At 44.2% G+C, this 25,358-nt stretch overlaps 1 long non-coding RNA gene across 1 annotated transcript; it reads left to right on the top strand.

The window, feature by feature from the left end:
- The first annotated feature begins 9,917 nt into the window (after positions 1-9,917).
- Positions 9,918-17,981, top strand: LOC140708423 (uncharacterized). The gene is made up of 3 exons (XR_013537627.1): positions 9,918-11,468; positions 13,500-13,914; positions 17,610-17,981. It is a non-coding gene; the product is annotated as an uncharacterized LOC140708423 (long non-coding RNA).
- Positions 17,982-25,358: the final 7,377 nt, after the last annotated feature.

Raw genomic sequence — 25,358 nt, 5'->3', positions numbered from 1 at the left:
GCGGGAGCTGGGACAGGCGACGGGCGCTCACTCCATCGCGTGGATTCGATCTTACGACTGCTTGGTCTTCTGCGGTTTAGCCCACAGCGCCACCAGGCAAGATTTAAAAACTACTTCAATCATTTAAACAGAATTAGTTACAGGGCAGCTCATATGAATGGGGCAAATCATGTATAGCTAGCTGTCTTGTGTGCCTGCTGAGTCTCCTGTCCAGCTATTCACTAGGTATTCATCTCTGACAGATGTCTTGTGCTTTTTAACCTTTAAATCAGATTTGGACTGAACAGCCCTGCAAATGGAGGACACCATCAAAAAGAGTGTTCATTAGCAGACCTTCAAATAGAGGCATGCTCTCCCTGAAATAGATTGTGTGGCTACTATATGGAAGAGTTAGTATATATAATATGCAACACAGTTAAAACCAGTGTGATAGCGCTTCAACTGCCGTGATTCCATCCGACTGTATCCTGGTACATTTGTACTTTGTAATGCTACTTAGAATTTTCTGCTGTGCTCCATAGAAGTGCACTAATGTTCTCTAGCAGAGAAATCTGAAAATCTCACCCAGCTACAAATCAGAAGATTCTATAGGATGGAGCCATGATGGTTAAGTGAATCAACCTGCTATAAACTATATCAGTACATTCTCAGTGAGCAAGAAAGGGGAAATCAGCTGTCAGGGCCAAAGAGCAAGTCAGAATGAACCAGGTGGCAGGTCAGACTCAAGAAACACCAGAGTCAAAGATATCTTGATTGGAAACAGGAAGCCCTCTTATACATGTTCCTATCCAGGAGCAACCCATGGTGAGTCTGAATCGGTGGAGTCACCAGGACCAGTCAGTACTTTATGGACAAGATGTTCCTTAAAAGATCCAGCATTCTTGACAGTAAGAGACCAAGTTCTCTGAAGAGGCATGCTGATAGTGAGCTGCGGCTAAAGGACGTGAGAGCTATTCCCTATCTCTGGCTGCTTCTAGCAGCTGTCAGGTCTGGATGATGGGGAAACTGCTATGTTTATTTCTTAATAAGAGCTAACATTTGCCAGTTAAAACATGTCAGGTCATGAACATGTGAAAAGCCTAACTGACTGGGCAATAGAGATTTTTTAAAAACTAATTATTATTATTTTATGAATGAAAGTACAGTATTCATAAAAGCCCCAGGGTGGTAGGAGTCATCCTCCAAAGAAGCATCCCCATATCCTTCTCCCACAAATAAATGTGTTTTTGAACATGATGCCTATTGCAGGCATTCTCTAAAAAGAAAGAAGGGACACGTTTTTCTACTGTTCATTCTTATGCAAATGTTTGCAACAAAATGATATAGTTAATCAGCTGAGATTAATCCAAATGGCCAACTGCACAGAAGCAGCAAAGGTAAAAAGCAAGGGCAAGAAGCATATTCGGCACATGGAATGGGTGACTAGGAAGAGCTAGCTACTTCCCCGGCACAAGCAAGTCTGTACAAACAAAGGTCAGCAAGCATCCTCTTACACACCTGTTGAAATAATCACTCAAGTGTGGTGTAGTGGACAGAGTGATAGACTAGGACTCAGTCAGGAGATCTGGGTTCAAATCCCTTTTTGGTCATGCAAATACACTGGGGATGCGGGTGGAACTATAAAACTACTCCTTAAAGTTCTCATCTACCTTGAAAGCCATGTTAGGGCTGTAGTACATCACATAACACACACACACATTTTTAACTCTTATGTAAATCCCACTGAGTCAGTGAGCCTACTCTATCAAAGACTGGCACTAGGAGAGTAGTGAAAGCGTTGCTTTGACTTTAGTCAGGGGTCTTCTGTACTCACCACCACTTGCCTCTGGCACTTCATGGAAGTCCCAGGTCCATGTCTCCTTAGTAGAGATGGGCACAAACTGCCGTTTTGATGGTTCGTCCTGGTTTGTTTACTGGCCAAACAGATGTTTGGAGCTTCCAAGCCCTGACCCCTCCAGTGAGCGCCCACTCAGAGGCAGTGCCCAGAGGAGGCAGGGCAGGGAAGCTTGTGCACTACCTCCAAGTGGGCACCTGCTGGATGAGATAGGGTGCCAAATCGCACCAGTAAACGAACTGGACCGAACCAGCAATTAATGCTCATCTCCTCGGGCTAAACCGCAGAAGCCTGTGCTGCAGGGTCAGAAGACCAAGCAGTCGTAAGATCGAATCCACACGACGGAGTGAGCTCCCGTCGCTTGTCCCAGCTCCCGCCAACCTAGCGGTTCGAAAGCATGCAAATGCAAGTAGATAAATAGGGACCACCTCGGTGGGAAGGTAACAGCATTCCGTGTCTAAATCGCATTGGCCATGTGACCACGGAAGATTGTCTTTGGACAAAACGCTGGCTCTATGGCTTGGAAACGGGGATGAGCACCGCCCCCTAGAGTCGAACACGACTGGACAAAAATGATCAAGGGGAACCTTTACCTTTTACCTCTACTCTTTCGCTTCCAAAATAGAACCACATCCAGCAGGGCCACTCCGAGTCATTTTGCTGCCTGAGACATAGGACAAGATCCCATGTCACCTCCAGAAGTTGACAAGACCAATAGTTTTACTGTCCTTCAACATCAGTAATGGGGAGCATCCAACACAGCAACTGAAAGCAGCAAGCTCACTTACAGGGTGCAGAGAGCTTTATCTTCACATCTGTTTCCCATCCCCCTTTATATTGCTTCCTCACCCCTTAGCAGTGGTCCCCAATCCTGGGCCTCCAGATGTTCTTGGACTTCAACTCCCAGAAATCCTGGCCAGCAGAGGTGGTGGTGAAGGCGTCTGGGAGTCGTAGTCCAAGAACATCTGGAGGCCCAAGGTTGGGGACCACTGCCTTAGAGCAGTAATAAAACATTATCATCATCATCATGTCCCATCAAGTCAATTCTGACTTACGGTGACACTCTTCCAGAGTTTTCTAGGTAGGGAGTACTCAGAAGTGGTTTACCATTCCCTTCTTCTGCCCTGGGACTGTGCAGCTTGTCCAAGGCTACACAGGCTGGTTCTTTTCCAGGGAGGCCTACTGGGCAATCAAACTCCCAACCCCTGGCTCCACAGCTAGATGCCTAAGTAACTGAGCTATCCAGCCAACTTAATAAAATAATAAAATATACATATAAAACGCACAACTAAAATACTGTGTTTACGGGGGTGGGTGGGTTGTATCTCTTTTAGTCTGTTTTGCTTGGGAGAAGTCTGTGAGGACCGCAGCCCATTTCATCAGCTATGAAGCTTATGTTGAATAAAACGTGTTAGCTTTTTAAAAGGCCACAAGAATGTTTGCCATGGTACATAGTTAATGAAATACAAGTAGGCTGGCCTACGTAGGGAAGGCTTGTATTAATGGGTTCACACTCACCATGTGTCCAAAACAAACAAAAAAATGTTGCAGCCGGTCAAATATTAGAGGGGACTATTTCACAATGCTACAGATGCCTTGCCCTGAATGAGCACAGAGTGGACTTCAGGAAAATGTGGTGTCCCTAGGAGTTTCTCCAGATGACCTCAAGGATTGCACGGGTCAATAAGGAAAAAGGTGGTTTCTCCGATAACCAGGCATCAAGTTATTCTGATAACCAGGCCTCAAGATATATGAAGGGGGGGGAGGGATTTCCAGGCATGTTAATGAGTTGAATTCACTACCATAAGTTTGTGAGGACCTGGTTATCGGAGGTCCTCACAGTGGACTTTAGTTGGCTTTTTAAAAATGAAGTGTTGCAGTAGATTCATGGAGGATGACTCAGTGGCTGCAGTTGACCACAGATAGCTGAAGGGAGCCTCCATAGACAAATGCAGTGTATCTTTGAAGGCTGGAAGCTGGAGTTAACCCACAGAGTACAGGGATGATTGTCACCTTTATACTTTAACAGTACATTTCCAGAGATATCTGGCAGAGGTGGTGTCATCAGCTGCTGGTGAAAGTTGAACACTGAGTGAAGTGATCTAGCAAAGCAGATTGCAAATGTGTTTGATTTTATTATAATCTACTGCTTGAATTTATACCGTACTTTTCCTCCAGTAAGCTCAAGGAGGCATACATGACTCTCTTCCTCGCCTGTTTATTCTCACAATGACCCTGTAAGGTAGGTCAAACTAAGAAAGAGTGACTAGCTCAAGGTCATCCAGTTAACTGCATGGCTCAAATCCAAATCCAAATCTCTCAGGTTTTGATCATTACTCTCATCAACCACTATTCCTGCCTGAGGTGAAGACCAAGATGGCTTCCTTATCCCATTCTGTATACAGAAGTTGACTGAACTGTCAATCAAATCTTCATTTAGCAATGGTGATGGGATGGCACCCTCCATCCTCACCTCGCCTAGCCATTGGGCTGGCCCTGAGATTAACGGAGGTGGATTTCTGAGAGAGAAAAGAAAGCTGCTGGAAGTGAGCACTAACTAGAGCAGATCATGACAGGGGATGCTGACAGCAATAGTTGACCACACTTTCTTCAGCCACCGCTTTGCCCAAAGATCAACAATGAGCGTTACATCCTGATGTCTGATTCTTGTAGGTGTTTTCTTGCACGCAGAGACGATGGGGGCCTGCAGTACCTCTGACTGGCAGCAGGTGTCAGTCCTTGGCCAGAGTTGTTGGCAAGCCCCCCTGCCAGCGTCTGGCTCTTGGCAGAGTCCCCATGTCACAAGTTAAGAGCTGGGCATTAGATCAATGACCTTGGCAGGGGGAGATGCGGATGGGAGACAGGGTTGGATTAGACAGAATTTGGCAAATTGCAGCCTGCCGGGTTCTGCCAAGCCTTGCTGGGCAATCAAGGCTCATCTTTGGGTTTTCCTATAAGATAGGCAAGGGATCTCCCCCCCTCCTTGCCCATTGCTGTGGTTTCAAAAAAGAGCAGAATAAAGACCTCCTTTTGAGTTTCACAAACCAGGACTTTACTTTTGGTTGCAGTCTGAGAAAGCAATTTCAGTGCTGATGCAATAAAAGCCACCATAATGTTCCTGAGCATATGCAGAGTCCATTTCCTTTTCAAAAATAGGAATGAATTCCAAGGCAAGGGATGTGGCTTCCAGTCAGTCTTCCTGCCAGCACCCCTTAGGTGAGGGAGGAGGTGCTGCTCAAAATGACTCCACCTACCCCCCCCCTGTTGCACCGAGAGATGAGAAAAGCTACCCTTTTTATATACTATGGCTCCCAGTAGTCTCCTTGTCAGTATGGCCAGTATGACTGTGCTGTGTGAGGTATTCTATACATTATATTGAAAGGCAACTCCCCCCCCCCTGAGCTCAGCCCATAAACTGAACAATGGAATTCAGAAATAGCTTCTGCTACACGTGATCATAGCTTGTGGCAAATGCAAGCTTACACACACCAGTTACTGTGAATGGGTGGACATTCTTTGACCATGCCGTGTTGACTTGGGATAACAGTCTGTGGGGCAAAGCCTTGGATACAGAATTACTTAATTATTTATCACTTTGAATTATTAGTTCCTCCCCTAAAGATAGATGCCCACATGATGGATTCTGGGAAATGTAATCCAAAGAAGCAAACATTTCCCACCTCTGACTATAACCCCTGTGCATCCTGGCCCCTTCCTTCACTTCGCTTCCTTTCTATCCTCCTCTTCTGTCTGATGGGGGGAACTTTTTAGACAAGAAACAAACCTCGGTGATAGCCAATGGCTCGTAGCTAGAGGTGAAAGCACATTTAAGATTGCAGAGAACTGAGAGAAGCCATCTTTCTATGTTTATGAAATCTGACTTCAAAAGAATCACCAAACATAGCAAGGTAATCTGTATAATCCCAGAGGTGAGAGAAGTTTGTGCCATGAAACCCAGGTTACAAACAGAGGTTAGAGATAACCTCTGACTGGAAGAGGGAAATTTTTAATTAATGCAATGATTCCAGTATCATAGCATGAGTTCCTCTCATCTCTAGGATTACGCAAATTAATTTGCTTTGTCTTCAAAACTTTAAGCACTAGATTCCTTTGAAGTCTGGTTTCTACAAAGGCAAGACAACCTTAGTCACCTCTTTGCAAGAAGGACCTGCTTTTGGCTCTTGTTACAGGCTTTTTTGAAGCTCTGTTTCTGGCTTCAGATGCCCACATTGGTTAAGCATTTTCTTCTTCCAATCATGGGCTGTCTCTAATGTAGATTTCTGGCCAGAGCACTTTGACTGGGCAGTGCAACAAATGTGAGAAGGAGAAGGAAGGTGAATGAAAGGACCAGGGAAGAAATAAGTCCTAAAGCTCAGAGTATGTGCCAGTGCCTTGGAGCATCTCAAGGTCTAGGCACCATCTCTGTGAGAAGACTTGGCATCCATGGACAAGCTGTGGTGGACCTATATTTTGGGGGGCCTGAAGCTTGAACTGTAATGGGGGGCCCTTTGCAAACAGCAACAAGTTCTGGGTATCGAAAGTTATCTTTTTCAGTGGGGTTGTTCCATGACAGATCACCACAGTTATTTTTAAAATGTGAATTAAAGTTGCTTCTGGGGCCCCTCCGGAATTAGGGGTCCTGAGGTTTTAAGCTCCATTCGTTTCACAGTAGATCCAGCCCTGTACACAGGGATCCTACCTTGTCTATGAAACACAAAGGCCAGCCCGACTTCTTGCATCTTTTCCTGAAATGGAAAACATTTGCATTTTGGACTACATCTCACAGAATCCCCAAGCCAGGGATTCTAGGAAATGTAGCAGGGGAAAAAACCTATATTTGGGAGACCCTTATTATCACAGATAAATTATTTGGGCAAACACATTCCAGAGGGACAACATTTATAATTTTTCTTTAAGATTTATAATCAGCTTTTGAAGTCAAAACCTTGCATAGTAATGTGTAACAAAATTTTGACCTAGTATGTTATAATAAAAACAGAAGACCAATAATTAACAGTAAAACAATCAAATTCTATTACAGTATATATCTGTACATAATGGTCCCAGCAAAGCCCACACTCAATTGGTTCGCGAAGGCGAGCAGGAGATTCTTCAGTCAGGGTGGATGAATTTGTCTATGTTGCTTGTTTCCAACTCCAGATTCTTTTAATCTCAAATTCTTTCCATCCAATTTATTAAGAAATTTGTGAATTTTGGTAAATTCTTACCAATCCTTTTTGGCAAGTTCTCACCCTTTCAGTTAGTCCAAACCCCAATAAGAACAAATGCAGTTTTTAGCCAACTACTGTATACTAGTCAAATCCAAAAGGTCACAGCTGCTTTCAGAATGGAGATGATCAGGTTGTACCTACTGGCTTTTAAGGATGAGGCACCTCACAGGAAGAAAGAAATGGGCAGCCTTGATTCAGCAGCACAAAAAGTACTGACCACAAGATTCAAGGCCAGATTGCTTGGGCAGGTGAAACTGTCCATTGTTTCCTTTCATGTTCAAATATTTTTATTCTCAAGCCCTTTTCTCCCTACAGTTGTGAACTTAAGTTTTTTTTAAAAAATGAAATCCTTATTTGATGTGGTAATACTAACAGATTTAACATGACTTTCAAGGAGTAAACAAATCCATGCTGGATATAAGCATATGGTGGTTAACCTGAAGGACTGTGACTTCAAAAATCCACCTTCTAGTCTCCCAAGGTCACACACACACACACACACACACTCATCTAGGTCTACCTCACAAGAGGGTTGTTGTGAAGAAACGGGGAAGAAGAAAGCAAATGAAGCATTGTCCCGTCTGCCTTCCAGCAACTTCTAGCTCTTTTAAAAAGGAAAAAGGGTTATCTGAGTACTTCGTGGACTTTTTCAGCCCAGGGGCTTGAGATCACCGCTGTACTTTTGCTTAGAGCAGTATTCCCTTGAGCTTTCAAGCCCCTTTGCTCTCCCTCCCATAATCTCACTCAGCACACAGCTATGGGACACGTGTGTGGGGGGGGGGGGACTTCCGAAAATTCTGCGGTTAAACACGAACATAGACGAAATCTTCTCCACAGGCTCACGACCCTTGTTTGCTTCTGGCTACGGACTGCCAAATATTTGCCGCTTCATCCTGCTTTTAAAGAAATCAACGATTCCCGACGGCGGGCGTCACACAGTTTTTTTATTCGTGTTGCGGGCGAGCTACGTGGCGCGGGCAGGAGACACAACCGTTAGTATTTCCTGTAACACGTGAACTAGTCGAGAGAGCGCCCTCTATCGCTCTTTCAGATTAATGCAGAACGTTTTTCTAGATTTATCTATTAAAAAAGAGAACTTTTCAGGTCCATCGGCATTCACATACGAAGCAATCCTTTCCTATATTTTGCCTGCCTGCAGACAAAACCGGCTCAGGCAGTTCGACCATAGGAGAGAGCCCCATTCCATCTGATCGTGGAACTGGGCTGTGATATCCTGTTTCGTTGCTGTCTGGCAACACCAGAGGAAGGAACCGTCGTCTATATCGGTTTTCTATCTTGATTCTTAAATAGGGGCCCAAACTAATCTGGAACAGCGATCGTGAAAAAGTTAATTCTTGAACTACAACTCCCAGAATCCCCCGAAGGTGCTGGTTGGCGAAGTCTTGGAATTGTAGCATGCAAAGTAACATTTCCAAGCTCGCCGCCACTGTCTCTTATTTTATTTGCCATCTATACTTATAGCTGTTGTGTGGAGATTCTCAGGAGGGTGCAGATTAGACCTAAAGGCTTCTAGGTGCCGACTCCAAGGATAGTAACAAAAGGAGGTCTACATTTCTCCTTCTAAAGCTGGATGTAAAACCTCTAACTTTACAACATATACTTGTACATCAAATCCAGTTTAACCTGTAGGTGGATTTTTACTCACCACTACCACAAACTCCCCACTACCACAAAGACCGGACCAGCATTCCTGTGCTCAGGGGAGCCAAATAACACCTGCCTTCTACAGGTCACTGTGTGAGAGACAGTGGGACTGTGGCTGGGCGGGTTCCCGCTGCCAGATTCCCTGAGGGAACTGGCTGGGGAGTAAACTGGGAAACGGGGGGTTGGGGGGCCTCTGGGGCAACCAATAGAGATGATATATGCCAGAGGAAGATATGGCGGTGGGAGTAGAGCATGCCCGTGTAGGAGAAAGGAGGTTAGATACCTTATACCTATCCCCCTTTCTAGCTCTACTCCCAGCCAAACAGTACTAGGTGACCATATCAGCCACCCTCCCCCCCGCCACATGGTACTGTTGGTAAATGCCGGGTCCGCAAACAATAAGACCACCCTCATCCATGATTTAATTTAGAATGAGGGGGCCAACCTGGCATGCATTGCTGAGACCTGGGTGGGAGAAGAAGGAGGAGTTCCTCTATCTCAGTTGTGTCCCCCTGGGTACTTGGTCCAATGCCAGGGTCGGGGAGGAGGGGTAGCGATAGTCTACAAGGATTTCCTCCACTTTTCCAGACTCCCTGTCCCCTTGGGAAATGGTCTAGAGCAGTGGTTCTTAACCTTTGTTACTCGGATGCTTTTGAACTGCAACTCCCAGAAACCCCAGTCAGGACAGCTGGTGGTGAAGGCTTCTGGGAGTTGCAGTCCAAAACTCCTGAGTAACCCAAGGTTAAGAACCAGTGGTCTAGAGCAGTGGTTCTTAACCTTTGTGACTCAGGTGTTTTTGAACTGCAACTCCCAGAAATCCCAGCTAGCAGAGCTGATGGTGAAGGCTTCTGGGAGTTGCAGTCCAAAAACATCTGAGTAACAAAGGTTAAGAACCAGTGGTCTAGAGGGCCTGTATTGTGTGCTGGGCTCAAGATATAGACTGGGGATTCTGTTGGTGTACCACCCACCCTGCTGCTTATCACCCTACCTGAGCTGACGGTGGTCATCTTGGACCTGGTGGTGAGGACCCCCGGACTTTTGGTACTCCATTACCTAGGCCACCTTAATAGGGGCGGCTCAGGACTTCATGGCCGCCATGACAACCATGGGGTTGTCTCAACATGTCATCGGCCCGACTCATGAGAAAGGCCATACACTTGACTTAGTATTCTCAATGGGACAGGAGATGGTGGTCCGGATGTGGTGGGTTTATCTTTCACCCCATTGTCATAGTCGGACCATTTCCTGGTAAAGTTCAGACTCTCTGCCACTACTACCCTCTGCAGGGGTGGGGGATCAATTAAAATTAATCCACCCCCGGAGACTTATGGACTCTGAAGGATTCCTGAATGCTCTAGGGGAGTTTCCAACTGATATGGTCGGCACTCCTGTCGAAGCCCAGGTCGCTTTGTGGTACAAGGAGATGGCCCGGGAGGTTGACACGATTGCACCTAGGCGCCCTCTCCCTGCCCGCAGAGCCTATATGACTCCATGGTACACAGAGGAGCTTCTGGCTATGAAACAGTTGGGGAGATGGCTTGAGCGCAGATGAAGGAAATATTACTGCGACTATAACCAAACACAGCTTAGAGCCCATTATCAGGCCTACTCTGTGGCAATATGGCTGGTGAAACGCCAACATTTCTCCAGTCGTATTGCTTCCTCGGCGTATCGTCCAGCAGAGCTATTTCGAGTGGTCTGGGACCTTCTTTAGCCTAATGGTTTAGTGGAGGTCCCGGACTGCTCAGTGGCTCGCTGTAACGAATTTGTTACACACTTTGAGGGGGAAATTGCTCAGATTTGCAAAGAGTTGGACTGCGCTGTTGATGCAGAGCCTATAGTTGTGTCCAGTGCTCCGGACTTATGTTATAATTTATTGGATGGGTTTCAGTTGTTACGACCCAAGGATGTGGACAGGATGCTTGGATTGGTTTGTGCCACCACTATGCAACTCGGCCCTTGCCCATCATGGCTAAAAAGGGAATCTGCCAGGGGAGTTCACACCTGGATCCTGGAGGTCATCAACTCCTCGTTAAGAGAGGAAGTGGTCCCCATCCCGTTGAAGGAGGCAGTGATTCACCCACTCCTAAAAAGCCCTAATGTGGACCCAGGTCTAGTGATCAACTCCGGCCACTAGTGAACCTCCCTTTTCTGGGCAAGGTGTTGGAATGTGTGGTGGCTGAGCAGCTCCAGGCTCTCCTGGATGAAATGGATCCATTTCAATTGAGTTTCAGGCCAGGTTATGGGATGGAGACTGCTTTGGTCACCCTGTTTGACAACCTTTGCCGGGAGAAAGATGGGGAATGCATCCCTGTTGATCCTCCTGGACCTCTCAGCAGCTTTCGACACTATCGACTATGGTGTCCTTCTGGACAGACTGGCTGGGATGGGAATGGGAGGCACCATTTTACGATGGTTCCTCTCCTACCTGGCTGATCGAGCCCAGAAGGTGGTGCTGGGGGACAGTAGCTCTGATCCACAGCAGTTGCATCATGGTTCCTCAGAGCTCTATACTGTCCCCCATGCTGTTCAATATCTACATGAAAACACTGGGGGAGGTCGTTAGGAGATTTGGGCTGAGGAATCAGCAATATACTGATGACGCCCAGCTCTACCTCTCATTCTCTACCAATCCAGGTGTGGCAGTCGCCGTTCTGAACTTTTGCCTGGACTTGATAATGGACTGGATGAGGATCAAGAAACTGAGGCTCAATCCAGACAAGTCGGAAGTGCTCCTGGTAGGTGCTCTGACAGATAGGTTAAAGGGCCATTTCCCTGCCTTAGACGGGGTTACACTTCCTCTATAGCAGTGGTCCCCAACCTTGGGCCTCCAGATGTTCTTGGACTTCAACTCCCAGAAATCCTGGCCAGCAGAGGTGCTGGTGAAGGCTTCTGGGAGTTGTAGTCCAAGAACATCTGGAGGCCCAAGGTTGGGGACCACTGCTCTAAAGGACAGGGTCTGCAGCTTGGAGGTGCTCCTTGACCTGGGTCTAACCTTGGAAGCCCAGGAGGACTTGGTGCAGGGGTGCCTTCTTACAGCTGCAGAGAATATATCAACTTCACCTTTACCTGGATGAGCAGAGCCTGGCAGCAGTCACACATGCACTGCTAACAACCAGCCTGGACTACTGCAATGCGCTATATGTGGGGAAGCTTTTGAAGATGGTCTGGCGACTGCAACTGACACAGAACTGGACTGTGGTGCCACCGCATGGATTCATATCACGCCAGTTCTGAAAAATTTATACTGGTTGCTGGTTGCTGCTCAGGCCCAATTCAAAGTGCTTACTTTGACATATAAAGCCCTCAACGGCTTAGGACCTGGTTACCTAAAGGATCACCTTTTTCCATACGAGGCTGCCTGTCCTCTAAGATCAGGCTAGGAGGCCCTTCTGTAGGTGCCATACCTGGCATGTTGAAATAGGGCCTTCTTGGCTGTTGCCCCCTAACTTTGGAACGCCCTCCCTATAGAGATCTGCCTGGCTCCAACACTTTTGGCTTTTTGGCGCCAGGCAAAGACCTTTCTGTTTAGCCAGCATTTTAATTAAATAGTATTCTTTAGCTGGCCATATGAGCAGCAGGATTTATTAATATTAATGTTTCAATGATTGTTTTTAATATAGAGTATTATTATAATAGTGCCTATTTTAATGGTTTTAATGTTTTTAAGGTTTTAATATTGTTGTACGCCGCTAAGAGACCACTGGTAATGGTGCGGCTAAAAATCTTGTAAATAAATAAATAAACTTGTACATCTTCTTTAGCAGATTTGTGTTCCCCCTACTTCCTGCTGGTTGCATCTGCTGAATCAGGAAAATTTTATTTTATCAAATCCACATCTTGTCACTAAAATGCTGCTGCTGATGATAATGATGCAGCTTAACCAGGTTTCTAACAAAATTCCGTTAGAAATAAAAGATGTGAGATTCTCAACTTAATGGTACAAAAAGTTACCTTACAGTGCACCCACAAAAATAAGACACAGAGGTACAAATCTAGAAGCTCCTGGTTCATGGCCAAGTTGAGAACAAAATTTAGGAGTTCAAGATCCTAGTTCAGTGTTTTAGAGTGCAATGCTCTGCATGCAGAGTCAGAAGACTAGCAGTTGTAAGATCGAATCCACGCGACAGAGTGAGCGCCCGTCGCTTATCCCAGCTCCCAACAACCTAGCGGTTCGAAAGCATGCAAATGCGAGTAGATAAATAGGGACCACCTCGGTGGGAAGGTAACAGCGTTCCATGTCTAAGTCGCACTGGCCATGTGACCACGGAAGATTGTCTTCAGACAAAACGCTGGCTCTATGCCTTGGAAACGGGGATGAGCACCGCCCCCTAGAGTCGAACACGACTGGACAAAAATTGTCAAGGGGAACCTTTACCTTTTTTACTCTCAGGAGGTGTGTGTACAATTCTAGCTTTAATCTTTAAAAGGTACCACTTCTGTGTAATATATTCAGGAGTGGCAGATGTGTGAAGGATATTTATTCTTATTATCACCAATAATAGTGGCAATGCATTAGCCTTCAAGCATTCCCTCAGCTGTGAATAATATTGGTGCACCTTGCCAGGTTGCTGTAAGAATTATTGAGGCAGTGTATGTGAAGCTTTGGAAGGACAGTGAGGAAATATTACTCAAATATTAAATATAACAATAATAATTACATTTTTAAACCCAGTTCGAAATACATTACACTGTGGTAAGTCCCACTAAATTTAACCAGAGTGTATATACGATTTTATGATGTGCAAGTTTGTGTTTGTTTTGAACAGAGCTGTCAGAGCAACTGTAAACTCCTAGGCTAAATCCAGCCTTACAAACTGTGTTGCTTCTCCTCACTGCCCCACCTGTGACAAAACAGAGAAGAAAATTCTTTGAAGAAAAGGATTTATATGTGGTAAACGGACTGTGCCAGCTGAGAACTTCAGTGCTGCTGTGTGTTAAGGTACTTCCCCCCCCCCTGCACCCCACACTGCAGGAGTGGCTCAAACGATACATTTTTAAATTGCATTAATATTAACTTTGTATATGCAAAGAAAGAAAGAAAGAAAGAAAGAAAGAAAGAAAGAAAGAAAGAAAGAAAGAAAGAAAGAAAGAAAGAAAGAAAGAAAGAAAGAAAGAAAGAAAGAAAGAAAGAAAGAAACCTTAAATGACATAGCATAGTGCACTGGAAGGTCTGTGAAAAAGGTAGGCTTTGTAATCTTCTACCCAGTCTGACTGTGCTGTTTGAGAAATGCTGGGTGCTGTAGCCAGGAAAAGTTACTTTTCCAGACTCTGCACACATACGCACCTCTGGTGGTAATTTGGGGCGGAGGCTGCGGAGGATGGGGGAGGAACTGCCTTCTCTCTACTTAAGTCCTCCCAACACGCCTGGTAGGTAGGTGTTTCTCTCCACTTGCCACTAAGGAATAAATCTGATCAGCCCATTGTCTTGCTGGGAGTGAGGAGGAAACATGCAAGGGACCCAACTGGGTTCTTCTCAGGGTCACAGGAGGGTAAGAAGAGTACAGTGGTGCCTCGCTAGACAGTTACCCCGCACGACAGTTTTTTCACTAGACACTGACTTTTTGCAATCGCTATAGCGATTTGCAAAACAGTGATTCCTATGGGGGAATTTCGCTGGACAATGTTTGGTCCCTGCTTCGCACACCGATTTTCGCTAGACAACGATTTTGACAGCTCCCTCCGCGCTTGCAAAACGGGTGTTTTCGGGACCTAAGCTTCGCAAGACAGCTATTTAAACAAAGCTGTCTTGCGAAGCAGCTCTCCTATGGCCGATCTTCACTAGACAACGACGATTCTTCCCCACTGGAACGCATTAAACAGGTTTCAATGCATTTCAATGGGGAAATGCTTTTCGCTGGACGATGATTTCGCTAAACAGTGATTTCAGTGGAACTGATTATCATCCTCTAGCGAAGCACCACTGTATGTTTTTCTTTGACAGGACTCCTCACTTAGCCATTGATGGGCCAGCCTTGGGAAGGAGGGGATTTGGTTGCCTCAGGCCAGAAACAGACATTAGAGACAGCCCGGAATTAGAGCTGAAAGAACCTTAATGTTGTTAGAGCTGAAAGCACATTAATGTTAATGATTGAAGCCTTAATTCAAAGGAAACTTGTGTTTAAACCCCTCCCCCAACCAATCACCAAACAAAGCATGCTAATTTGCATGATCGGAGAGGTGACCCTCGGAGGTTCCTGTTAGTTAAGAATTTCCCACTTCCATTCATGGACGAGCAAATCTTTTGTGTTTGTTTCTGGCCTCAGTCAGGCAGTCCTTCACCTTGTTGCTTCTGGATTCTGGGACTGCTGCCTCTGTAATAGGGCCTGTTGGAAAACCCAGTTCCTAGAATTCAAAAAATTCATTTGGTCAGATTTTGAAAGGATTTGCAGGATATGCTTGTGTTATACTCATCCAGCTTCCATGTGTTTGATGTACGAGAGATATATGCAGGAGAAGAAGATACCACATCCCACCTTGGGTTAGCACATGCCTAAACCAATGGGTTTCCTTATTCATCTGCCTAGATAACCTCGTGTGTGACAGTCAATATTCATTTTCAGGCAGATCTTTGGATTCAGGCCATTATATATGAATGTATCAAAAGTCTTACTGAATAATCCTGCTTTATTTCCAAAATGAGATTTCTTCCCTGCTTTTTGAGGGGAGGATGCCTTTCAAGGACCCTTACTGTGCAGATGATGGTAGAAAATATATTCTAAAATTGTGTCGATGGACAGCTGCTTTTGAAACAGATGTAAAAATCATACCATCTGACCTTCTGTATATGTGAATATCACCAGTGTTTAAAATTACAAGGGTGAGCTTCACTGATATACCGTAACACTTTCAAAAATGCAGTTGGGAATATGCCAAAATTGTGGTCCATGCTAAAAACCCTAAAATCATTTCAAACTGTCCAAAAAACAGGAGGTTTAATGAAAGCATTTCGAGGGACATTAAACCAGCCTGTGCAGCCTTGGGCAAACTGCACAGTCTCAGGGCACCACGAGAAGAAGGGAAGGGTAAACCACTTCTGAGTATCTCTCCCTGGAAAACCCCAGAAAGGGTCACCATAAGTCAGAATTGACCTGACAGTATATGATTATTTTTATTAAAATATTTCCAACATTTCACTCAGTATAAATCTCAGGTTTGAAGTCAGCCACCGAACCACAAGAGAATCCCCCATCACCCCAACCAGCAGCACTTGCTGGCCTGAACTTGCTTGTACGAGAAGCACAAGATTTTAGAAATATTACTTTTTCCGGACTACAAATCCCAGAATCCCCCATCTAGCATAGGCACTAGTTCTGCTCCTTGAAAGATTCTGGAAAGTACAATAGCAACAATAATTGAAAAGATAGTGTTGATTGATTTGTGAACTTGGAGAAAACTAGAATCCTGTCTTTGTATTCACGAGGTCCGTTTTAGTCTGTCATTTTCTCCACTGGCCTGACTTGCCTGTTGTGTGGGATTTCTACCCATCCCATCCCAAACAGCCCCAGTAAATGTATGAATATATTTAAATACTTGATGTCTATTGATATAATCGTACTGTATATGTGTCTGATTTTCTACTGACATATTTTATTCTGTTCTAAAGGGTATTTGTTGTTATAGCCTTCTTCTTAAGCTCATTTTATGAACTAAAAACAGGAGGTTTGCAGTTGTATATAAAATACCATTTCTCCTTGAAAGCTGGTCTTCCCCCCTCCCCTTCTACATTCACCCCACCCACCATCTGATTGGAAACACAACTGCAATTTTGAAGCCATCCTCTCATTTTATCCAAGCGTGGTTGCAGGGCATTGTATTCAAATATCCACATGCAACAGAAAATGTCATGGCTGCTCAGCAATGTGCCATCCATTTAAAGCCCTCCAAAACCAAACAACAACAAAAAGAGGACATAGTTTTCCAGCAGACCCTCACTGTCCAAACTGATGTTTTTGTATGTTTTGAATTTTATTTTAACAAGGAGGATTTTGGAGGAGATAATGTACCATTGCATGCTCCTTTGAATGTTCTCTTAAATGCTGGTGCTATACTGGGGAACCTGTTAAACAACACATCCTGGCGTACTGTTGTCAAAGGAATGATACGCCAGTGAAAATGCCATTGTGGCACTGAAATGCAATCATCAGATCTGCTTGGCATGGCGGAATTGTGCGCTTTGTAGGCCTTCTCCTCCTTCCCCCAACCACACACAATCTCCCCGCCCCCCAGCTTGCTTGCAGCCGATTCTGGGCCCATCAGTGGCAGACAGGACCTGGGATTTGAGCCAAGGGAAAGACCTGGCACGTGTCATGGGCACGGGGCAACGGCGCCAGGCCCGCCGCCTCCTTGCAGGAGCGACCTGCTTTGCCACCCCATATGCCAAGTCCCCAGTGCCACTGCCAGACAAGTTTGAACGGCGGCCAAGAACCCAAGATGGAGTCAGCTGCGGCTTTGACCTCTTCCCTTCACCCGGCACAATCCACTCTCTCTGTTCAGCACAGCTCAAAGAAAACAACCTATTGCCGGAGAGAGGGCAAGGGAGGCCTGGAATCGCAAACAAAGCCAAGCCGTTCAAGCTGCACTGCAACAAGGCTCCCAAGACATAGTGGGTCACATCGATGGTTGTTATGCATTAGAATCCACAAGGCCCTCTTGGATTATATGCTTTTGTGTACCAGAATTCGTAAGGCCTTTTTTAAATTAGGAAAGGAAAGGCAATCAGGATTGGAAAAGTAGAAGCGGGTGTGTGTGTGTGTGTGTGTGTGTGCGTGTGTGCGTGTGTGTGTGTGTGTGTGTGTGTGAGAGAGAGAGAACTATTTCCCCTCCTGCTATTTCTTTGTTTCATATCAACTTTCCCAAATGCTTTGTCTTCTGTCCAGGCCCAAACCAGCCCTGGCAAAGGCAGATCCAGAAAAGCAGATTATTACACAGAATACAGCTCAATCAGAAATGGGATATTAAAGAAGTGTCCCACACGAGAGACAGGAGAGTAGATGGGTAGGCAGGAATTTCTGCTTTTTAAAAATGTCATAAACAAGGTGTCTGGATTTCACACTTACAGTACTTTGGTGTAGTAGATCAAATGCTATTAAGTAAATGACTAAGCATGTTCAATGTGCAAGGTGTCAGTTTGTAGTTACCCTCCTATACAGTTTTTTTTGTAGGTGTTTCAAAATGTTTTGTTTTTAATCCAGTATTAATATTGCACAATTATTAGGCTTGGTTGTGCAACCTCTTTACTTCTTCTTCTTTTTTTGTAGGGGCTGGATTTTTTCTCTCCAAACAGACAACCCTAAGGAAATAGGCAGCACCAGAGTGACAGACTAGGACCCTGGAGAACAGGGTTCAAATCCCCACTCAGCCGTAGTAACTCAGCTGGGGAGTGGAACTGGTAAAACCACTGCTTAAATACTGTATCTCACTTACCTTGAAAACCCTATTAGGGTCGCTATACATTGGTTCTGACTTCACAGCACAAAACACACACACAAGGACTAGAAACTTGTTTTGTTTCATTTTTTTTTTTAAATCCAACATGAGCTTTTTGAGGAATCTAAATCTGTATTAGTCATCACATTCCACACGGGATCTGACACTCATGGAATTACAGAAGAGGAATAGACCTGGCACTGGGATGGGGATTTAACATGCACACATGCGCACACACTCATACATGGAGAACCCAAACAAATCAGTTTCTTCTTTGCTTTTTGCACCCTGTAATATGAGGTTTGGGTTGACTGGTCCCAGAGGCTCTCTTCTGGCTCCTGTTCCGATGAATCTAAATGTGGGAATTGGGGACACGGGAAGGAAAAGCTTCTGCCTTTGCCAAGGGGATGGATTAAATGGCACCCCAGTGGGCTTTTACCCCATCTGCCAGTTTCACAAATCCCTCAACAGCATTGTATGTAAAGCATGTGCGTGTGTGTTGCTTTTTTTTTTTTTAAGGCTCCAAAAGGCACACTGCAAATCTCTTTCTGTTGGTGCCAATTCTACCAGCTTGAGAGGTTGACCACCTCATTTTAAGGCTGACTTACCTCCCTACCGCTCTGGAATCTGATCCCTGTGGGAGGGGGAGGGGAGAGACTGGTTGTCAGAGGCAGAACTCTGGTCAGCTTTCTCTAGAACGGCACAAAAGGATTTACTTCTCCAGTTACGTTGCCCAAAGAAGGTTTGTGTTGATTGATGTCAGCTCAGGCCTTGAACAACATTAAAAAACAAAAAAATTAGAACATTAAAAATAGTTATAATCAAAACCCCTTAGGAAACCATGGTCTGTTACTGTTTGCTGTCAGTACAGGACTGAAGGAGCAAACTGAAGCTTAATCCAGACATGCTCCTTATCTGTCAAAAGGCAGATCAGGGAATAGGAGTCAAACCTGTACTGGATGGGGTACCATATGTATTATGCACTATCAAGTTGCTTCCAACCAACAGTGACTCTAATAGGATTTTCAAGCTCTCTGACCTATTTAAGGAGTAACTTTGCCATTGTTGCCCCAACTCCACTCTTGTGATTCTCCATAGCTGGCCAGGGATTTGGACCCGGTTTCCCTGAGTCCTAGTCCAATAAAAAGAAGGAAAAAGCCATGTGGTCCTTGCATATTTGTTTGCACAGTTAAAATTAGTGTGCCAGCCATGTCTGCTCTTTCAGAGGTCTGTTCTGGGCTTGATGTGTCCCTTAATTCTGTCCTGTTTGGGTTACTCTCATGGGCTCTATTCTGGGGCTGCTGGGATGCTGCAGTTGAACTGCTGATGAGAGCCGGTTGCAGGGATGTCAGATGTTCCTTATTAGAACAGTTTCACTGGCTACTTGTCCGTTTCTGGGCATAATTCAAGTCCAAGCTGGGGAAGGGCGAGGCTTTTCTTTTGATTCCACTGCCTTCATAAGCATGCTTGGTGAAGACAAGAGACAGGGTCTTTTTGGTGGCTGTTCCCAGGCTGTGGAACTCCTTCCCAAGGGAGAGCGAGCAGCAGCCCTCACTACTGTCCTTTCACCAGCACATGCAAAAAAACACATACAAATTGAGAGAGAGAGAGAGAGTTAGGAAGTAACTGGGTGCTAATAAAGGGAATTTAATGTGGGAGCTGTATTTTTAAAGACTTTTAAAATGTACTCTTCAATTTTTAAATGTTTTTTATTCACTAGTTTTAATAAGTAATATGTTAAATTGTTTTTAATATTGTAATGTACTCTATTTATAGATGTTTTACTATTTGCTTTTTAAATTATTTCTGAACTAGTGTACCTCGAGTCTCTTCGTTGGGAGAAAGGTGAGGCAATAAACAAACTTGTTACAAGACCAGTGAAGATGATATACAAGGGACTGCCCATAAAGTGCAAAAATGGAGGACAACATCTCTACCAATAGACAATAAACCTGTAGGACTCGTGCACACACCATCCAGCGTCCACTCCTTTGGAGCCAACCCCACCAGGCTTTGATTTGCCCACAGTGTTAGCCAGTAGCCAACGGACCATTGGCTCCTTTGGGAGAAAAGCCTCCTGTGATAAGAACTCATGCCTGAGTGGTTGGTTAGTTAGTTGGCTTACTTGCCTGTTTACCGTTTCCCTCCCTATCATCCTTTCCTTTTATGTTAGATTGTAAACCTGAGATCTCACTTTCAGTGTTTTCAATATGTAAGTTGTTCTTAAACCATTTCTAGCAGTGCAATAGCATATACTGTGTTTCCCGAAAAATAAGACAGGGTTTTATATTATTTTTTGCTCCGAAAAATGCATTAGGTCTTATTTTCAGGGGATGTTTTATTTTTTTTTCTTGTACAATACATGTATCCAAATACATTCATGTCATCTTCTTCTGTTTGCTGCACAATAGTGGAAGGCAGGGTTTCACTTAATTGGGGCTTATTTTTGGAGTAGGGCTTATATTACGAGCATCCTGAAAAATCATACTAGGGCGTATTTTCAGGTTAGATCTTATTTTCGGGGAAACAGGGTAAATTCTAGACACAAACAAACAGACAAATAAAGATAGCTACTGTTTTAAATGGTTTTTAAAATGAAATAAATTAGAATAAACATCTTGGTTATTTTCCAGATATGCTCCAGATATTTTGGGCTACGACGCCCATAAGTGTCAGCCAGAATAGACATGGAGGTGGGAGTCCAAAATATTTTGTGGGTGCCAGGTTGCGTACCCTGGTAGATTCATTGGTGGCTACTAAATGTGATAGCTAAACATATATTGTCCATGGGAAAATATTTCTGACTATCAGTTGCTGGAGGCAAACAACTGAGAAACTTGTGTTCTTCCTGGAGCTGTTCACTGCTGGAAACAGGATGCTTGGACATGATGGGTCTAAGCTGGGATTTTAGGTCCTAAAATCATGTCATGAATCACAAAGGAGATAAGGACAGAACTGAAGTACAAAAGGAATTGGAGCATTGGCTGAAAAACCTATGTGGGGCATGTCGGACCTTCAAATGGTGTGAGCCTCCCATTTCCCAGTCAGCAAGATCACTAGTTAGGAATGTTGGGGGCTGTAGTACAGCATCTGGAGGGCCACTGGATTCCCACCCTGTCATGTCATGCTCTGAGGAAAGGATAGGGACTGCGGATGTCTCGCCTCACACACCTTTAAAAAAAATCTAAATTATTCTAATAAAAGTGAATTCTTTCCCTGGCTTCATCTTCTCTGTCGAACATACCTGTCAATTAGTAGCTTTTCAGAAGCTTAGCTACTCAGCTAAAGCAAAGCATGCTACAATAGCCCCTCTGTATCCTCCAAGCATGCACTGTACAAAAGACTCATCAAGAAATCCCAAGATTATTCTCTTTCTCTCCGTTACACATCTGCTCAAGTGTCAGGCCAACCAAGTCATTGTTTCTCTGTATAGATGATAGGTGTGTGAAGCAGACTGGTGATCACCTTTCAAGGCCTATTTACATCATACAGCCATATTTTGCTTTTAAAGAAAATAGCTGAACTATAGGTACATCCACACTAGGCATTTAGTGAGGAATTGTTACACTTTGTTTATTCACTTCTTATGGACTACCAACATGAAGTTGACATTCATTCCTTGTCCTCCTACATTTTCCCCATGGGACATTTTTTTCAAAGGCTGTAGAAATTATGTTTTTGAGGAAAGAAGGAAACATAGCATAACCTTCATAGGTGTGGACATTTCTTAACAATACTTTCCCCTCCTTGCAGGATGTGTGGTTTCTGTGTATGCAGCAACGTATTGAGTTGGTGAATGTATTATTATTTGGCACTTCTTCAGATATTACCCTTGTAGCTGGCACCACTTTATCACCTCAATATTTTTGTTATCAGTCACTAAAATTAATTCCAAAATTCTTCTCGTGTGTGTGTGTGTGCGTGTGTGTACACACACTTCTCTCTTGAATTGCATGAATCTGAGCAGTACAGTTTTGGTGATACACAAGAAAGAACTGCAGGAGTGGCTCAAACTATACATTTTTAAATTGCATTAATGTTAACTTTGTATATGCAAAGAAAGAAAGAAAGAAAGAAAGAAAGAAAGAAAGAAAGAAAGAAAGAAAGAAAGAAAGAAAGAAAGAAAGAAAGAAAGAAAGAAAGAAAGAAAGAAAGAAAGAAAGAAAGAAAGAAAGTGCTACTATTCATCTCCAGGAAGTGGTCTGACAAGTGTTTACCTAGGGCCTGTGGTTGGCAGTGCCGCATCCTCCATTATCCCCAGCCCCTTCTCCTATCATGGTGGCTCCACTTGGTGGAGGAGGGGGGGTACTGGGGCATGGTGGAAGGCTGATACAAGTCAGGGGTGGCGTGTGTGTGTGTGTGTGTATTTGTGCTTTGCAGTTATGGTTTTCTGGGAGCATAGAAGTTATACATAGATTTTGAATTACACAAGGGTCTGGTACCACTAACACCAGCATTGTTGCACACACGCGTGCGCGCACACAAACACACACACACAGAGAGTGCAACAATGCTTAAATGAAAGAGCATGCTAACACTAATTAAAGGCACAATTATTTTTAAAAACCCTTACCTTCGTGAGAACCATCAGTTCAAAAACATTTCTGAGATATTCAGTCCAAAACTTCTGATCGAGCGGTTTTGATCTCAAATATTTCGCACAAGACATTTTTACAAGCTATGACCGCAACTGGACAATTATACTTCAGTGATTAATTAAAGACGTTCTACGGTCATAGGTGGCCCACAGACCATGGATGACGGGGGCTTCCCTGACATTTGGGAAAAGGCACTTCTCCTGCTAGATCCAAAGCTGGTTACTGGCTATAGTGTAAATTAAATTCTATATTGTACATACATTTTTAAAAAATTAAAATATGTGTTTTTTTTAAATGAGTGAATTGTGCATTTCTCTTTCCTGTCCACGCAGCTATGTCACACTAGCAAGTGTAGATGGAACATATTGTAGATTAAACATACAGGGAAAACCTCAGTACCCCAAATAGTGTGACAACTCTGTTCTAATGATGCTTGTAGTCTGCATTGAAAGAACAAAGGAAGGGCGGCTCTAGCAACTGTCCATCTTCTCAAAAAGAATCCAGGACATTGTAGTTTGGCAGGAATTTTGAGTATCTATCTTTAGAGTTCCAAGGTTTGTTGAAAGCTTGAGGGGCTCCTGATGGAGGAGATAGGAACAACAGTGGTGTAGTGGACTCTTGATTTGCAGAATCAAATCTCCATAATTTTTCCATTAACAGGAATGATTATGTAATCTGTGATTCTCCCCCATTTTGCCCTGTTTCCTGTGATTATAGCTCCAATTCATCCTGTTAACTGGAGAAAACATAAAGTGTCCTGGGGTGGTTTGATCTTTAGTCAGTATTCAAGAGCTATAAGATTTACGAAAGACCTGCTCTTGCCAAGGATGAAAACTACCAGACATTTGTAGATCTGAATCAACACAGCTATCAGCATTACTTGATTCTTCTGGTGGGAGGTGGTTATGGGGACTATCAGGAGAGGTTGGTAATCTGCACTTGAACATTTACATCAGTGTTCCTCAGATACAGTATATGTGTAGCATATCTTCCCGTTTTGACCTTTTGGATATATATATACATATACAAACATACAAGGTGTGTTATGTACGGTGTAGGTACTGTATGTACACCTATGTGTGAGAATTTTAGAGCTAATTTAAGTGATTAAGCAATATGGTGCTGCAGGAGGGTATTGGACTATAATCTAGGTGTGTTCTAGGCCACTCGTACTCTCAGTTCAAGCCTTCTGGTGTCTGATGTTTGGAAATAGGGTTACTAAATTGTAGGCATTTGCTACTCTAAACCCAAGGCAAAGGCTCTGAAAGTTTTCAACTTGCCCGAAGGGTGGCCAGATGAAAAAGAGGTCAAGGCTCCTGTGCCTTTTAACAGTTGTCTGGAAAAAGGAATTTAAACAGATGTAGTACTGGCCATGCTGAAATTTTCTCCTGCGCATAATTATTACAGCACAGAAACACTATCCTCTCTCATCTGGCCACCTTACTTGACCCAAAGCCTCTTCCACCAGGTCCTCTCCCATGTTACTAAGCTTTTTCAGGCAATCGCTGCCAGAGATTTTACTATTACTTAAAAAAAACCCCACACAATATAGATTATATTCAGTGAAAGTTGCTCAATTAGCAGTTACTACATGGTATTACATGACTCACTGTGTTAATTAGGCTGGACCCACATCACAACACTCCTAATCGTTTAACACTTTTTTTTTTGTCTCCACTGTACTTCGACATGCGTTCTGTTCTCGCCTTAGGCATGGTATCAGTACCTACCAACTCTTTGCTTACCAGGCTCTAAAGAGCTAAGACAGGCGCAGTGGTTAAAACGCTGTACTGCAGCTAAAACTGTGCTCACGACCTGGGGTTCAAATCCCAGGTAGCCGGCTCAAGGTTGACTCAGCCTTCCATCCTTCTGAGGTCGGTAAAATGAGTACCCAGCTTGCTGGGGGGGCAATGTGTAGCCTGTATAATTAAAAATTGTAAACCGCCCGGAGAGTGCTTGTAGCGCTATGGGGCGGTATAAGTCCAATAAATAAATAAAATAAATTCTTGTCATAGATCACAGGTAAAGTAACCTACAGCTTTCAGAGGTTGAATGTGGCCATTTGCGTCATTTCCTTTGGAGTGGCGAAGCTTTCTGGAGAGGTCTGGATTATGCTGGCTGTGTCTGTTGGCCCACTGCATGCGCTTGCAAGGGCAGCTGTCTTTTGGCTTGTGTAGGTTGTTGTTTCTGTGGGTCAATGGCCCATGACTGAAAAAAGCAGGGCTGGCCTTAACAACGAACAGTCCAAGGCAGCAGGATATATGTATGTTATTGGTGAAGTCTCAGAAAGCATAGGTGGGGATCATGGATGTGTTTGAGTGGGATGTCCAGTGACTGAAGAAGCAAAGTTTCATCAGGCCTGGCCAGGGTTGGTCCAAGTAAGGTAGGCATCTCGAATGGCAGACACTGAGAGGTGGCAGCAAAGTGTTGAGAGAAATGCTTAACAGCCTGCTCGGCCCTGGCCCTTCTGGTCTATCTTGCTGTTTTCATATGTCATACAGGACATTGCATCTATCCTATTACAAGTACTGAAGAAAACGTCAGCTGCCCGTTGGCTTTGGCATCTGAAATGGGAGAGAGTGGCATTTTATTTTATTTTTT

Source organism: Pogona vitticeps, chromosome 6, assembly GCF_051106095.1.
Source record: "Pogona vitticeps strain Pit_001003342236 chromosome 6, PviZW2.1, whole genome shotgun sequence".
Classification (NCBI taxonomy): domain Eukaryota; kingdom Metazoa; phylum Chordata; class Lepidosauria; order Squamata; family Agamidae; genus Pogona; species Pogona vitticeps.
Note: the sequence above shows the minus strand (reverse complement) of the source record. Positions and strands in the feature narration are given on the sequence as shown.